Here is a 15,169-nt window from a genome sequence, read left to right as displayed (position 1 = left end):
GAACCCTCCCTCGCTGCCACCCACTTCACAGAAAACAGCACACTCTCCCCTTGCACTCTTTTCCTTCTCTATTTCTTTCTCTGCCTTCTCTCTACCCGAAAACATTTTAATTCACATCCAAAAGTCCGAAATCCTTCCCACTGTTATAGAATTCAGACCTGAGGCTAGATCAAGACCACTTCCTCAAGCTGAGCCTTCCCTCCCTACGCATAAGTCAATATGTATTCCTCCCTTGTCTTCCAATTTTCGAATTTTAGGTATTTCTGTCTTTCTAAGTTGAGGTAGGGTTTGTTCTTACACTTGGCAATTGTAATTTAGTGCCTTAGGTTGTGAGATTGAGGTGTCCCCTTTGTTGAAAGAGTCCTTACTTGTGGAAATTTCAAAGGTATGGGGAGCTAGCGATTTTTACTCAAATTTGTATAACAATCTGTTTTGATGAGTCTGAATTGCATGTTTAAGTGTTGAAAATGATGTTTGAATTGCATGATTTTAGTATGTGTTGATTTTGTGAAGAATCTGGACTCTTGCATGTGGGAACAGGTTCGTAATCTGGTATTTTCGTCTGGGCGAGTGGCTCTCGCCTGAGCGAAAACACCAGAAAACCCACCCATGTTCCTGCGCGAAGTCTCGCCTAGGCGAGCTGAGGTCGCTTAAGCAAGAGCCACCCTCGTTTAAGCGAACCAGCTTAGCCTGAGCGAGAGTTCGCCCATGTTTTTAATTTTTGCCACTGCTAGAGCCTCGCCCAGGCGAGATTGACTCGCCTAAGCGAGACGACCTCTCGCCTAGGCTAGATTGTCTAGCTTGAGCGAGGGCCATTGCAGTGGGTTGCTTGAAGTCCTGTTTTAAGGAGTGAAGTTATATGTAAAATTGTAATTTTGTGCAGTTAATCTCCTATATGTTTGAAATGTCATTATAAATGTAGTGAGTGGTGAAAATTTGATGAATATGAATTATGAGGAGTTGTGGTTGAAATGGAATTTCAAGGGAAATTCATGTGAGCTTGTTAGTGTGTGTAAGGACATGAGGAATCCGTATTGGTTGGTATCCTGAAACTCCAATAATCATTCACGTTCATGTAGAGTAGGATGGATTATGCCGTGAGGAGTAGCAAGAGGTCCTAGTCTTTAGACTTGATCAAGTCTTAGACGCGAAGGGGACTTACCCTGTGAGTGGTTGGGTGATAACCCCTTGTGTCCAAACTCTGCAGAGTTTGGGAACCTTCACAGGTGCAAGCCACCAAGAGCTCCAATGTCTCTTACACAATCCGAATATCGAGTCTAGAATTATATATAATTGAGATATGTTTTTGTGAATGATAACTATGATATGAATTGTATGATTTCTCTTAATTTCAGTTAGCTCACCTTTCTTGTTTATGTATGTTTTTCCTTGTGCTCTCTCTTTGCAATGATCACCTGTTGTTGGTGTGAGCAGAGCCGAATCCAGATGAAGATGCCCCTCTCCTTAATAGGAGTTGACTGGTCACATAGAGGTTCCGTGGTAGTCTTTTTGGGTTAAATACCATGGGGTTTTGAGATGTATAGTTTATGTTTTGTGTACCTATGTTTGTCATTAGGAATTCATTGGATTGTTTTTGGATGACTGTATCAGCTGTATACACTTATATATGACTGTTCTTCTTACTATCTGCTATGCTTGATCATAATATAATGTTTTATTTGATAGCATGAAAAACTATTAAATGGGATGTTACATTTTGGTATCAGAGCAGTAGTTCCTTTAGGGTCTGTAGGTGTGTGCTTGCTTGGTTTCTATTGTGTGTTTTCGTAGTGTTTTGGGTAGTTGTGGTATCTATTAGCTAGACTGATGGTTCCTCTTTTTGTGTGGTCAGAGCTGTGGCACCTAGGCCTCCTCCTCCTCCTCTTCCAAACCCGGAGAGTTCTCATTTGGTAGGAACAATTGAGGCGATGATAGCAGCCATGCAACATCAGAACACTAACATGGTAAATCAGCACAACCTAGCCTTGCAGCAGATGGAGTCTGCTAGGCTAGCAGCGGAGGCGACTCAACAGAGGCATTTGGAAGCCCTGCATCAGATAGGGGAGAATCGTTTTGCAGCGGGATCTTCCCAAGCTCCACCACCACGAGTACAAGAGTGGAGTTTGGAGGATTTTCTTCAACATCATTCATCCCGCTTCGATGGTAAGACTAGCCCGGATGAGGCAGACCAGTGGATGAGAGACATGGAGCGGATTTATGATGCTAAGAGGTGCCCAGTAGAGAATAGGTTGGCATATTCTGAGTATCTGCTTGCCGGAGAGGTCGTTCATTGGTGGTCTAGTATGAAGATGATGCTAGAAGACAGCAGGGAACCTGTCACTTGGGAGTTGTTCAAGAAGAAGTTTTATGCTGAGTACTTCCCAAATAGTGTGAGGTACGCCAAAGAGGTGGAGTTTTTGCAGCTGATGCAAGGAGAGATGTCAGTGTCAGAATATGCTGAAAAGTTTAAGCATCTGGGCAGATTCCACACCTTGAGGATGGCTGAGGATTGGCAGTGTAGGAAGTTTGAGAACGAGTTGAGAGGTGATCTCAAACTCATGGTGGCCCCCCTCTCTATCAAGGAATTCCCTGCCTTGGTGGAGAAAGCAAGGGTAATGGAGAAGTTGAAAGCTGAGGTTGATGCTTAGCCGCGATCGCAGCAGAAGGTGGAAGGACCATCTGGGTCCGTGAGCAGGCGAGAGGATAGGAGGAAACCATACTCTAGACCTCAGCCTTAGGAGCCTAGGAGATTCTCACATCAACCACATCAGTCTCAATCTTCCAGGCCGCAATGTTATCATTGTGGAGGGCCCCACATGAAGAATGCTTGCCCTCAACTGGTAGGCAAGAGGACTTGTCACAGGTGTGGCCAGGAGGGTCACTTTATTAGGGAGTGCCCCACCAGTAGGAGTACAGTTTCTAGGCCTCCGACACAGTCTCAGTTGCACCAGGCGAGGGGAGGTGTAAGGCCTCAGGCAGCTGGCCGGGTGTACGCCATGACGGGTACAGAGGCAGACAGATCAGGAATTGTTGTTGTTTAACTGCCCCAGCCTCCAATGTTTATCAAAGGAGGCCTGCCGGAATCCATTTCAGAACTTAAAATTGTTGGTTGTCCATTGCTTGAACAGTGTGGTCGGAAACCAAAAGGCTAAGACTGGGAAAAGATTGCTCACTTGTAAAATAGTGATTGAAGATGTGAGACATGAACTTGAAGTTTGAAATCACACATCAGGTAGTTGTTTGAAGTTTGAACCTTTTGAAATACAATCTTGGGCTATTGCCATATACTTCAGATCAAGTTACTGATTTCCATTAGTCACTTTGTTTCCAATTCATAGGATGGCAGCATAATTTGTTGGTGGTTGACAAGCTGGCTTCCCCTAAAGTTTTTAGACTTGTTTTGTGGAAGAAAACTTGATACGAAGCTACTGGGAAACTTGCACATCACACTGCACTCCATCAAAGATCCACGCTATAAAACATGGCTTTTTGATGTCAAAGAGGTCATGTTTGATGCAGAGGATCTCTGGGATGAAAGAGACTATCAACTCACCATATGCAAAGTGGAAGCTGAATCTCAACTTCTAACTTTCATTTATAAGGCATCAAATTTCTTCAACTCCACTTTCAGTTCATTTAACAAGAAAGACTAGAATATCTTGCAAGGCAAAAGGGTGCACCTGGTTTCAAAGAATGTAGTTATTCTGGTGCTGAATCAAGTATTAAATTGTCACAGAAATTGCCGTCAACTTCTTATGGAGGGGTTGTTCTGTGTTCCATGTGTTCTCTATGTAAAAAAATGAAGAATCAATTCACCATCTATTTTTTTGAGTGTAATACTGCTGTTTATCTTTGGTATTGCCTGCAGGGGATTTTTTATTTCAAATCCCCTCTCTGGCAATCTTTTATATTCAAACAGTCACCTCTTTTACTCTTAATATCAGAATTCAGCTCAAGCAATTCACAATTTGAACTCATTCTCGCACTGTCAATTCATTTACTACTTAATACCGATTTATGTTAAAAGTATGTATACATTGTTAAAAATAAATTGTATTGCTACTATGCCTTATTGAAAATGACCTGGCTTACTGTCACTATAAAAATTAGTCAATATGATAAATGCATTTATATAAATTAATTAAAGATTAGATGCAGAGTAAAGGTACATACGTAATAAAAAAATAATTAACATTTTTTTGAATTTTGAAAACAATATATAAGTTAAATTATAAATATTTCAAAATATGTAACAATTAAAAAAAAAAAGAAAGAGAGTATCAATTCAGACGCGATTGTTTCTCAAATTGGTTTCCTAAACTTCATGTTAAATACCTTAATACTTTGATCATGTATCATCACATATGAGAATAGAACATCTCATATTACTTAATTAAGAAGAGCGACATATTAACCCTCTAAGAAACTTTGAAAAATCAACAAACTCATCAATTATTGCTTCATTGCTTCATTGGGATACACATTTCCTACACTCACCACTCCCTATTTACACACTTTAAATTCATCAAAACCGTTGAATGCGTATCCAACTCCTCACATTTTTATACGGGTCATTCAAACTCCTCCTATATTTCAACCATCCATTTTTAATCGCACGATGACCCAACCTGTAAATGCAACGGATCATTATGGCTCAGAAAATTTGCAAAAGACTTAAAAGCTATTGGTTGGGTATTGATGTTAGTGGTTGAGTATTGATGTTCACTGCTTTAAAGTCTTGATAAAATAGCTAACTACTCATTTCATTTCATCACTATAGCATCCCTGCACTGAATCATTGTGAAATCATCAAACACTTTTCGTTAATCATTCACTTTCTTTCCTTACCATGGCAGCAGAACTCGTTGGTGGTGCTCTTCTTTCTGCTTTTCTTCAGGTTGCCTTCGACAGGCTGGCTTCTCCTCAAGTTTTACAGTTCTTTCGTGGAAGAAAACTTGACGAGAAGCTGCTTAGCAATCTGAACACCATGCTGCACTCCATCAATGTTCTCGCTGATGATGCTGAACAAAAACAGTTCAGAAATCCACACATAAAAGCTTGGCTTTTTGCTGTCAAAGATGTAGTCTTCGATGCAGAGGATCTCTTGAAGGAAATAGAGTATGAACTCACCAGATGCCAAGTGGAAGCTCGATCAGACCCACAAACCCTTACTTCCAAGGTATCAAATTTCTTCAACTCTACTTTCACTTCATTTAACAAGAAAATTGAATCAGAGATAAGAGATGTCCTAGAGAAACTAGAATATCTTGCAAAGCAAAAGGGTGCTCTCGGTTTGAAAGAGGGTATTTACTCTGGTGATGGATCAGGTAGCAAAGAGTCACATAAATTGCCATCTTCTTCTTTAGTGGTTGAAAGTGTTATTTATGGCAGAGATGCAGACATCTGAAACTGAGAATCATGACCAGCCATCAATACTTTCCATTGTGGGAATGGGTGGGTTGGGTAAGACCACACTCGCCCAACATGTATACAATGACCCAAAGATAGAGGAGGCTAAATTTGATATCAGAGCTTGGGTTTGTGTTTCCGACCATTTTGATGTTTTGATAGTTACAAAAACAATTCTTGAGTCAATCACTAAATCTAAAGATGATAGCGGAGACCTGGAAATGGTTCATGGAAGATTGAAAGAAAAAATATCAGGAAGGAAATTTCTTCTTGTTTTGGATGATATTTGGAACGAAAGACGAGAAGAATGGGAAGCTGTCGAACTCCTCTTAGTTATGGGGCACCAGGAAGTAGAATTCTTGTCACATCACGTGGTGAGAAAGTTGCTTCTAACATGATGTCTGAAGTGCATAGGCTAAAGCAATTAGAAGAAGAGGAATGTTGGGAACTTTTTAAAAAGCATGCACTAAAAGATGATGATCATGAATTGAATAATGAGAAAAAGATGATTGACAGAAGGATAGTTGAGAAGTGCAAAGGATTACCCCTTGCTCTAAAAACAATTGGAAGTCTACTCCGCACAAAGTCATCCATTTCAGATTGGCAAAAGGTATTGGAAAGCGACATATGGGACTTACCGAAAGAAGTTGAAATTATGCCTGCTCTACTACTGAGTTATCAACACCTTCCTTCTCATCTCAAGAGGTGCTTTGCTTATTGTGCATTATTTCCAAAAGATTATGAATTTGACAAGAACGAATTAATTTTGTTGTGGATGGCTGAAGATTTTCTTCATCACTCTAAACAGATCAAGAATGTACAAGAAATTGGTGAACAATATTTCGACGATCTATTAACAAGGTCCTTCTTTCTTCAATTAAGCTCTGAAATGCGACAAATCAAGAATGTAACAAGGTCCTTCTTTATTGAATCAAGCTTTGAAAGGCGATTCGTCATGCATGACCTTTTGAATGATTTGGCAAAATATGTTTGTGCAGACTTCTGTTTCAGGTTGAAATTTGATAAAGGAAATATACCCAATACAACCCGTCATTTTTCATTTTCATTCGGTGACGTAGGATATTTTGATGGTTTAGGGAGTTTAACAGATGCTAAAAGACTGCGTTCATTTCATTCACTTACAAGTGGCTGTTTCTATGAATTCAATCCTTGCCAATTCAATATTTTGGTACATGAATTGTTCTCCAAGTTCAAGTTTTTACGCGTCTTATCTTTGAAGGGATATGCTGAGCTTAGTGAGGTCCCTAATTCTGTTGGTGATCTTAAAAATCTCTGTTCGATAGACCTTTCGTATACTCATATACAAAAGCTACCTGACTCAATATGTTTGCTCTATAACTTGCTAATAATGAAGATGAACTTTTGTTCTTTTCTGGAGGAATTACCTTCAAATTTTCATAAGCTCACCAAATTGAATTGTTTGGAATTTAAAGATACAAAAGTGACAAAGATGCCAATGCATTTTGGAGAATTGAAGAATCTTCAAGTACTGAGTACGTTTTGTATTGACAGAGATAGCGAGGTCATCAATATTAAGCAACTAGGAGGACTCAATCTTCATGGAAGGCTATCAATTAATGAGGTGCAGAATATTGTGAATCCTCTGGATGCATTGGAAGCAAATTTGAAAAATCAACTCCTTGTGGAGCTTGAGTTAAAATGGAATGAGAATCACATCCCCAATGATCCAAGGAAAGAAAAGAAAGTGCTTGAGAATCTACAACCTCCCAATCACTTGGAAGATTTGTCAATAGAGAACTATGGTGGTACAGAATTCCCAAGTTGGGTATTTGATAACTCATTATCAAATTTGGTGCTTTTACATTTGGAGAACTGTAAGTATTGTCTATGGTTGCCTCCCTTTGGACTTTTGTCATCTCTGAAGTCCCTCGAGATTATGGGGCTTGAAGGAATAGTGAGCATTGGTGCTGAATTTTATGGGAGCGACTCTTCTTCATTCAGGTCCTTGGAAACATTGAAATTCTACAACATGAAGGAATTGGAAGAATGGGAATGTAAAACTACTTCTTTTCCACGTCTTCAAAATCTTCATATCTATCTTTGTCACAAGCTTAAAGGTCTGCCAAATCAACTTCTTCATTTAAAGAATCTAGATATTGGTTGCTGTGATAAGCTCGTAATTAGCATAAACAAAATGTTCGCATCATCGCTTCAACTCTTGACTGTTGTGAATATGCCCAGTACTAATTATGATTTTCTTGAAGCAATGGAGATTAATAGTGACTGCGTTCATTTTACCATCTTTCCGCTAGATTTCTTTCCAAACCTCCGTGTACTTCGATTGAGTTGGTGCCAAAACCTAAAAGGAGTGTCACAGGAGCATGCTCATAATCATCTCAAGGTACTAGGAATTGGAGATTGTCCTCAATTTGAATCATTTCCCAGTGAAGGATTATCTGCGCCGTGGCTACAAATACTTTCAATTCGAGGAGCGGAGAATTTGGAGTTGATGCCAAAACGTATGCAATTCCTACTCCCCTCTCTTACTGATTTGGTGATAATTGATTGTCCAAAAGTGGAGATGTTCCCAGATGAAGGATTGCCATCAAATTTAAAAACTATGTCTCTTTCGAGCTTAAAACTTATCGCCTCCCTGAGAGACACATTGGGGTCCAATACATGTCTTGAACGCTTGATTGTTGAAAAGTTGGATGTGGAGTCTTTTCCCGGTGAAGTTTTGTTGCCACGCTCTCTCACCACTCTAATCATCTTTTTTTGCCCAAATCTTAAAAAGCTTGACTACAAGGGTCTACGTGACATCTGTGTCAAATATTATGAATTTCCCAACCTTCATCAGAGAAAATTAGAAAGTTCTTAGTTACAAATACTTCACTCTTTTATCAGCACTTACTAAACAACAGTTGCCTTTAAAGGAGACGGTGAGACGAGTTTTAATGGATTACTTGTTAATTGACAACAATATAACTTTGTTTAGGAAATCAAACATTTTTTTATAAGCTGCCTCTTGCTGTTCTTATCTGTTATTGCTTTTGAAAAATATTAGTAAGTATGTTGCAAATATCATTATGGATTTATTGATTAAAAAGATCTACTATTAATCACTTTAGTATTTTTTTTATTGTTTTGTTGCTCTGCTAAATTTTATATTGAATCACTGTGTTCAATATTGAAACAGTTATGTGATATGGATTATTTATATACTTAATCGATTAAATCCGAAAACAACTGATAAACTGATAAAATTTGAGCCTTGAAATTTTCTTAGAACAGGGTCCAATGCAGGCATGCCATTGTCAAATTTTATTTTCCTTAAGAATTCTAGACTGTTGAGTATTTTAATTTTCCATCTTGACTCTTCGTGTATTGATCTATTATTCTTCCTGAGACTGACTTGTAAATTTTTATTTGTAATTCAAGAGTATTACCGAGTCGGGGATGTGCTTACACAAGTTTCTTGCAATGGCTTCCAATGTCTTCTTCACTTCAAGTGATCGCTCTAGGCATCTTCTATCATGTTGTTTCCGCAAAATTTTGTCTTAAGGTATTAATTTTTTATTAATTATTAAAATTGCTTTTGTCTGTATTAAAGATTTCTTAAGGTACAAAATCTTAATGTTGTGTAAAATTAAACTTATTTTCCACCTTTTCTTTGTACAGGTATGCTTGCAGTTTACTTAGAAAAGACATGAAAAAGATAGTGATCACTCTTTGCTCCTCATATATCCTAGGAAAAACAAGGGGACAAGCAGGCTCTAGCAAAGGTACATGGCCTTGGAATTTTTTGGAATTTAATTTTCTCTTACTATTGTAGATCTTTTGATACAAAAATTTCTTAACTAGGCTTCTCTTTGAAAGCATTAAGAAGCAAATTGGAGAAGGAATCTCACAAATGTACCATGATATTATACAGAGAAAACAAGTAGAAGGGATTCAAATTGGCATATCTGATGATGAGTTACCTAAACAGGTCCAAGGAAAACTAGTACACCTGAGAGAGAGATTGAAGCAAAGGGAGTTATGAAATGTAAATGCTTCTAAACATACATTCTTAGACCCTTTAAATTGTATTTGATTTTTTGCTGAACTGGGAAAGGGAATTTAACTAGTGAGAATTGCCAATAGCTTTTAATTTTGTTTTCTTATTGTGTTTCCATTTGTTTATAAAATTAGTGGAGGAGAATTTGTGCAAGTGACCTGATATTGATTAGCTATGTAAAGATTGAGTATTTGTTGTACCGAGAATGGTCCTTGTATTTGTTAATGGAAGAAACAATAGATCTTTTACAATATATTTTATACCTAAATCTTCTTTATTATTATCTAATGGAAGTTCCAAAAACAACTAGAAACATGACATACCTGTGTATGTCAATGCGGTTCAAACTGGTGTATAATAAATACATGTCGGAAGAAAGAAAGTTTAGTATATTATGGAAATGAAGCCAAGAAATCATGTCTCCCTTTTTCATTTCAAATCATCTATCTGGAAATCTTCTATATTCAAACAGTCATCTCTTTTACTCTTAATATGAGAATTCAGCTCAAGCAATTCACAATTTGAACTCATTGTCGCACTGTCAATTGATTTACTACTTAATACTGATTTATGTTAAAAGTGTGTATACATTGTTAAAAGAAATTGTATTGCTAGTATGCCTTATAGACAAATGACCTGGCTTAATTTGCATCTATAAAACTTTAAGTTAGGCTAAATGCATTTATATAAATTAATTAAAGATTAGATGCAGAGTAAAGGTACATATGTAATAAAAAAATAATTAACATTTTTTTGAATTTTGAAAAAAATACATAAAAATTATAAATATTTCAAATATGTAACAATTTAAAAAAGAAAAACAGAGAGTATCTATCAGTTGAGATGTGATTGTTTGAAAATCAGCACAGCAGATATAAAGAAATAAGACCCTTCCCTTCTTCATACATTATTTCCTAAATATAAAAGCAAAATGATGCCCTCAAGTTTTATAATCTGTAGAAAATTTTGAACACATGCTAATAAATTTGTGTTGGTTTAGAGTGTAATTAGATATTATTTATACTGCTATAAGTGGAACATAGTACGAGTATAAGTATCAATACGAAATAGAAACTTAGAATTCATCAATAAACATGTATAAGAACTTGTTCTTGATATCAGAAGTTTTAAGCACCTAAAGCAGGAAGAGGACTAAATAATACAATTCTATGTTTCATAAGTTATAAACAGCTAAGTCAATTAAATCTCTAGTTCATATACGTGTCAAAAATCAGAAAAGTTGCTTTGTCAGGAAGACTTAAAAGCTATTGGTTGAGTATTAATGTTCAGTGTTCTTAAAGTCAAGTCACCGTTCTTGAGAAAATACCTAACTACTCATTTCATCACCATAGCAGCTCCCTGCACTGAATCATTGTGGAATCACACACTTCCGTCTTACCATGGCAGCAGAACTTCTTGGTGGTGCTCTTCTTTCTGCTTTCGTTAATGTTGCATTTGACAGGTTGGCTTCTTTTGAAGTTTTAGACTTCTTTCGTAGAAGAAAACTTGATGAGAGCCTGCTCAGCAATTTGAACATCATGCTGCACTCCATCAATTCTCTTACTGATGATGCAGAACAAAAGCAGTTCAGAGATCCACACGTCAAAGCATGGCTTTTTGCTGTGAACGAGGCTGTCTTTGATACAGAGGATCTCTTGGATGAAAAAGACTATCAACTCATCAAATGCAAAGTGGAAGCTGAATCTGCACATCAAAACTTGACTTACAAGGTATCCAATTTCTTTGATTCTACTTTCAGTTCATTTAACAAGAAAATTAACTCGGGAATGAAAGAAGTCACAAAAAAACTAGAATATCTTGCAAAGCAAAAGGATGCTCTTGGCCTGAAAAAGTGTACTTACTCTGGGCATGGATCAGATAGTAAAATGCCACAGAAATTGCAATCATCTTCTTTGGTGGCTGAAAGTGTTATTTATGGCAGAGATGCGGACAAAGAAATCACAGATGAAAAGGATGACAGTAGAGACCTACAAAAGGTTCACAAAAAACTGAAAGAAAAATTGTCAGGACAGAAATTTCTTCTTGTTTTGGATGATGTTTGGAACGAAAGACAAGAAGAATGGGAAGCTGTGCGAACTCCTCTGGGTTATGGGGCTCCAGGAAGTAGAATTATTGTGACAACACGTGGGGAGAAAGTTGCTTCTAATATGAGGTCTAAAGTGCATCGCTTAAAACAATTAGAAAAGGATGAATGCTGGAAAGTTTTTGTAAAGCAAGCACTAAAAGATGATGAGAAAAAGGAGATTGGTAGAAGGATAGTTGAGAAGTGCAAAGGATTACCTCTTGCTTTGAAAACAATCGGAAGTCTTCTCTGGACAAAGTCAGCAATTTCATTTTGGAAAAACGTATTGGAGAGTGACATATGGGGGCATTTTTGTATTTCAGGGTCCATTTGACCTTAAATTTGTAAAATAGGGTCTGTTAATTTTTTTTTGTCAAATAGGGTTAAGTCGTAAGGGTAGGGGATGACATTACAAATGAAGTCGTCCTCCACCCCACCGGTTTCTTTTTTTTTTTTCAAAAAAGCAAAACCGTCTTATATAAGAACAGTTTCTGTTTACATGGGAAGTGAAGTCGCTCTCTTAAGTAACGACTTCACTTTTCTTTTCTTTTCTTATATTTCTTTTTAACATAAACATCATGTCTGTGAGGAGCCTTAATTGCAAGGCTAAGAATCTTCACACTTGGCTCTAGAGTTTCTGAATTATTCACCATACATATAAAAGTTAGGCGCTGAAAATGGAGGAAAAAGTTTCAACCATATATAGATTCAATTGTTCGTTGGATTTCGTAAAATGAAATCATGTTTTGTGTATAATCCATTAAACTTACACATTTGCATTACCAAATAATTACAAATTAATGATAATCATGATTCTTCACTGTAAAATCATCAACAGTATCAACGTTAACAACTGACATGAAAAAATGAGATATTCGAGACGCCAAAAAGGACATGGATTTTTTTATTGCTTTTTTTTTTTCACAAATGTGGAAAAATGACACATTTCTTAGCTTTTACTACTGTGATTCATACGTGTACGATCAGAATCACGAAAAGAAAAAAAGAAAAGAAACCGCAAAAAAAAAAGGAAAAGTGAAGTCGTCATGTAGAAAGACGACTTTACTTTCCACGTAAAGAGAAACCGTTATCTCATAAGACGACTTTGTTATTTTAAAATAAAAAAAAGAAAACCGGTTGGGTGGAGGAGGACTTCACTTGTAATGTCGTCCCCCATCCTGACGACTTAACCCTGTTCGATAAAAAAAAATTCGATGGATCCAATTTTACAAATTTAACATCAAATGAACCCTATTTTACAAAAAAGCCTTACTTAAGAGAGCGACTTCACTTGCCATGTAAACAGAAACCGTTCTTATATAAGACGGTTTTGCTTTTTTGAAAAAAAAAATAGAAACCGGTGGGGTGGAGGACGACTTCACTTGTAATGTCGTCCCCCACCCTAACGACTTGACCCTATTTGACAAAAAAAAATTTAACAGACCCTATTTTACAAATTTAAGGTCAAATGGACCCTCAAATACAAAAATGCCTCTTAATGATCTGAAAATAATTGATTGTCCACAAGTGGAGATGTTCCCAGATGGAGGTTTGCCATCAAATGTAAACAAGTGTCTCTTTCAAGTTCAAAACTTATTGCCTCTCTAAGAGAGAACTTGGATGCCAACACATCTCTTTTCTGGTTGTGTATTAAAAAGGTTGATGTGGAGTCTTTTCCTCTTGAAGTTTTGCCCAAAATTACTTTTCTACAAATCTCCAATTGCCCAAATCTCAAAAAGATGAAGTACAAGGGTCTCTGCCATATCTCATGTCTCTTACTTGAGCATTGCCCCAACCTTCAATGCTTACCAGAGGATGGTCTACCCAAATCCATCTTTCATCTTTCTATCAAGGGTTGTCCGTTATTGAAAAAGCGTTATCAGAATCCAAAAGGTGAAGACCGAAAAAAGATCTCTCACATTAAAAACTTGGGAATTTGGTATTAAGAAGTTCAAAACTAGATGTGTCGCAATTCCATTTGTCTTTATCAGGTGCTAATTCTCCATCTTTTCCATTACAATTTTCTTAGTTGCAAATATTTCACTGCGTAATCGCCATTTACTAAAACAACTGAAACACTTAGTAATAAGGAGATGGTGAGATGAGTTTCAATGGATGATTTTGTTACTTGACAATAATATACTTGAGATCAAATTACTGATTTCCATTAGTCACTTTGTTTCCAATTCATAGGATGGCAGCAGAATTTGTTGGTGGTTGACAAGCTGGCTTCTCCTAAAGTTTTTAGACTTGTTTTGTGGAAGAAAACTTGATAAGAAGCTACTGGGAAACTTGCACATCACACTGCACTCCATCAAAGATCCACGCTATAAAACATGGCTTTTTGATGTCAAAGAGGTCATGTTTGATGCAGAGGATCTCTGGGATGAAAGAGACTATCAACTCACCATATGCAAAGTGGAAGCTGAATCTCAACTTCTAACTTTCATTTATAAGGCATCAAATTTCTTCAACTCCACTTTCAGTTCATTTAACAAGAAAAACTAGAATATCTTGCAAGGCAAAAGGGTGCACCTGGTTTCAAAGAATGTAGTTATTCTGGTGCTGAATCAAGTATTAAATTGTCACAGAAATTGCCGTCAACTTCTTATGGTTATGGAGGGGCTGTTTTGTGTTCCATGTGTTCTCTTTGTAAAAAAATGAAGAATCAATTCACCATCTATTTTTTTTGAGTGTAATACTGCTGTTTATCTTTGGTATTGCCTGCAGGGGATTTTTTCTTATGTGTATTGGTTGAATTCAATTCCGGGTAGTGCTCTAATAAAACTTGTGTGATTAGAAGCTTTGACTTACACTACTTGGATGATTTGCCAAAGAACTATGACAGATTTCAGAGAATCATTTCACAGCAAACAGCTGTTCAAAATATGAGAGGGTTAGTGAGTTTGATTGTTAACTCTTCCAGCAAACATATGCACAATGATATAAAGCAATTTTGCTTCTGAAATTTTTTGACGTCAATTCTAGCCGGGTAAAGGTACAACTACTATACAAGTTCTTTGCCAATTTCCTGATATATATATATATATAGATTGGGTTAACGTGATCACAGATAGTTCTTGAAACTTTTTATCAAACATTTCTCAGAAAGGAAACTTATTCTTCCTTCTATTAATCTATTTAGATGACAATGATTGTTGTAGGGTTGTTGAAGTATAATTGTTATTTAAAGAGAAGCTTGTTTCTTAGTTCAAGATGAAGAAACTTGAAAAATTAAAATACTTCAATATCTTATTTATCTTCTCAAAGAATGAAAAATTGATTACAAGGCCTCTAGAACTCATACAGAACAAAGTCATAGAACTGAGAATGATAACTCTATCAAAATAAAGGTTCATATTACATGTTTGTAGAGAAGCTCAGTTATTTAGGTCACACAAGATACAAGATAAGACATAGTGTGCTTTGAGTGTGGTCAATCATTTCCTGCATAATCAAGAGAGCAACATTTAAAAGCTATGAATAGAATACTTCACTATTTAAATATTTTAATAAGACAAATCAATAATTATCAATATTGTCTGTTTTCAAATTCGTGTTTGATAAGATAAAAAAAAATAAAAACATCTGTTTCTACAATGTTGTTAAGTAAAGTGCATCGCCTAATGCACTTACAG

General features: G+C 36.6%; 1 pseudogene; it reads left to right on the top strand.

Moving 5' to 3' along the window:
* Positions 1 to 4,848: 4,848 nt before the first annotated feature.
* On the top strand, positions 4,849 to 13,505 carry LOC146887328 (putative disease resistance RPP13-like protein 1; annotated as a pseudogene).
* The last annotated feature ends 1,664 nt before the right edge of the window (positions 13,506 to 15,169 follow it).

The sequence above is a fragment of the Vigna unguiculata genome, chromosome 4 (assembly GCF_037176805.1).
Source record: "Vigna unguiculata cultivar grain cowpea cultivar isolate G323 ecotype 2 chromosome 4, ASM3717680v1, whole genome shotgun sequence".
NCBI lineage: Eukaryota > Viridiplantae > Streptophyta > Magnoliopsida > Fabales > Fabaceae > Vigna > Vigna unguiculata.
Note: the sequence above shows the minus strand (reverse complement) of the source record. Positions and strands in the feature narration are given on the sequence as shown.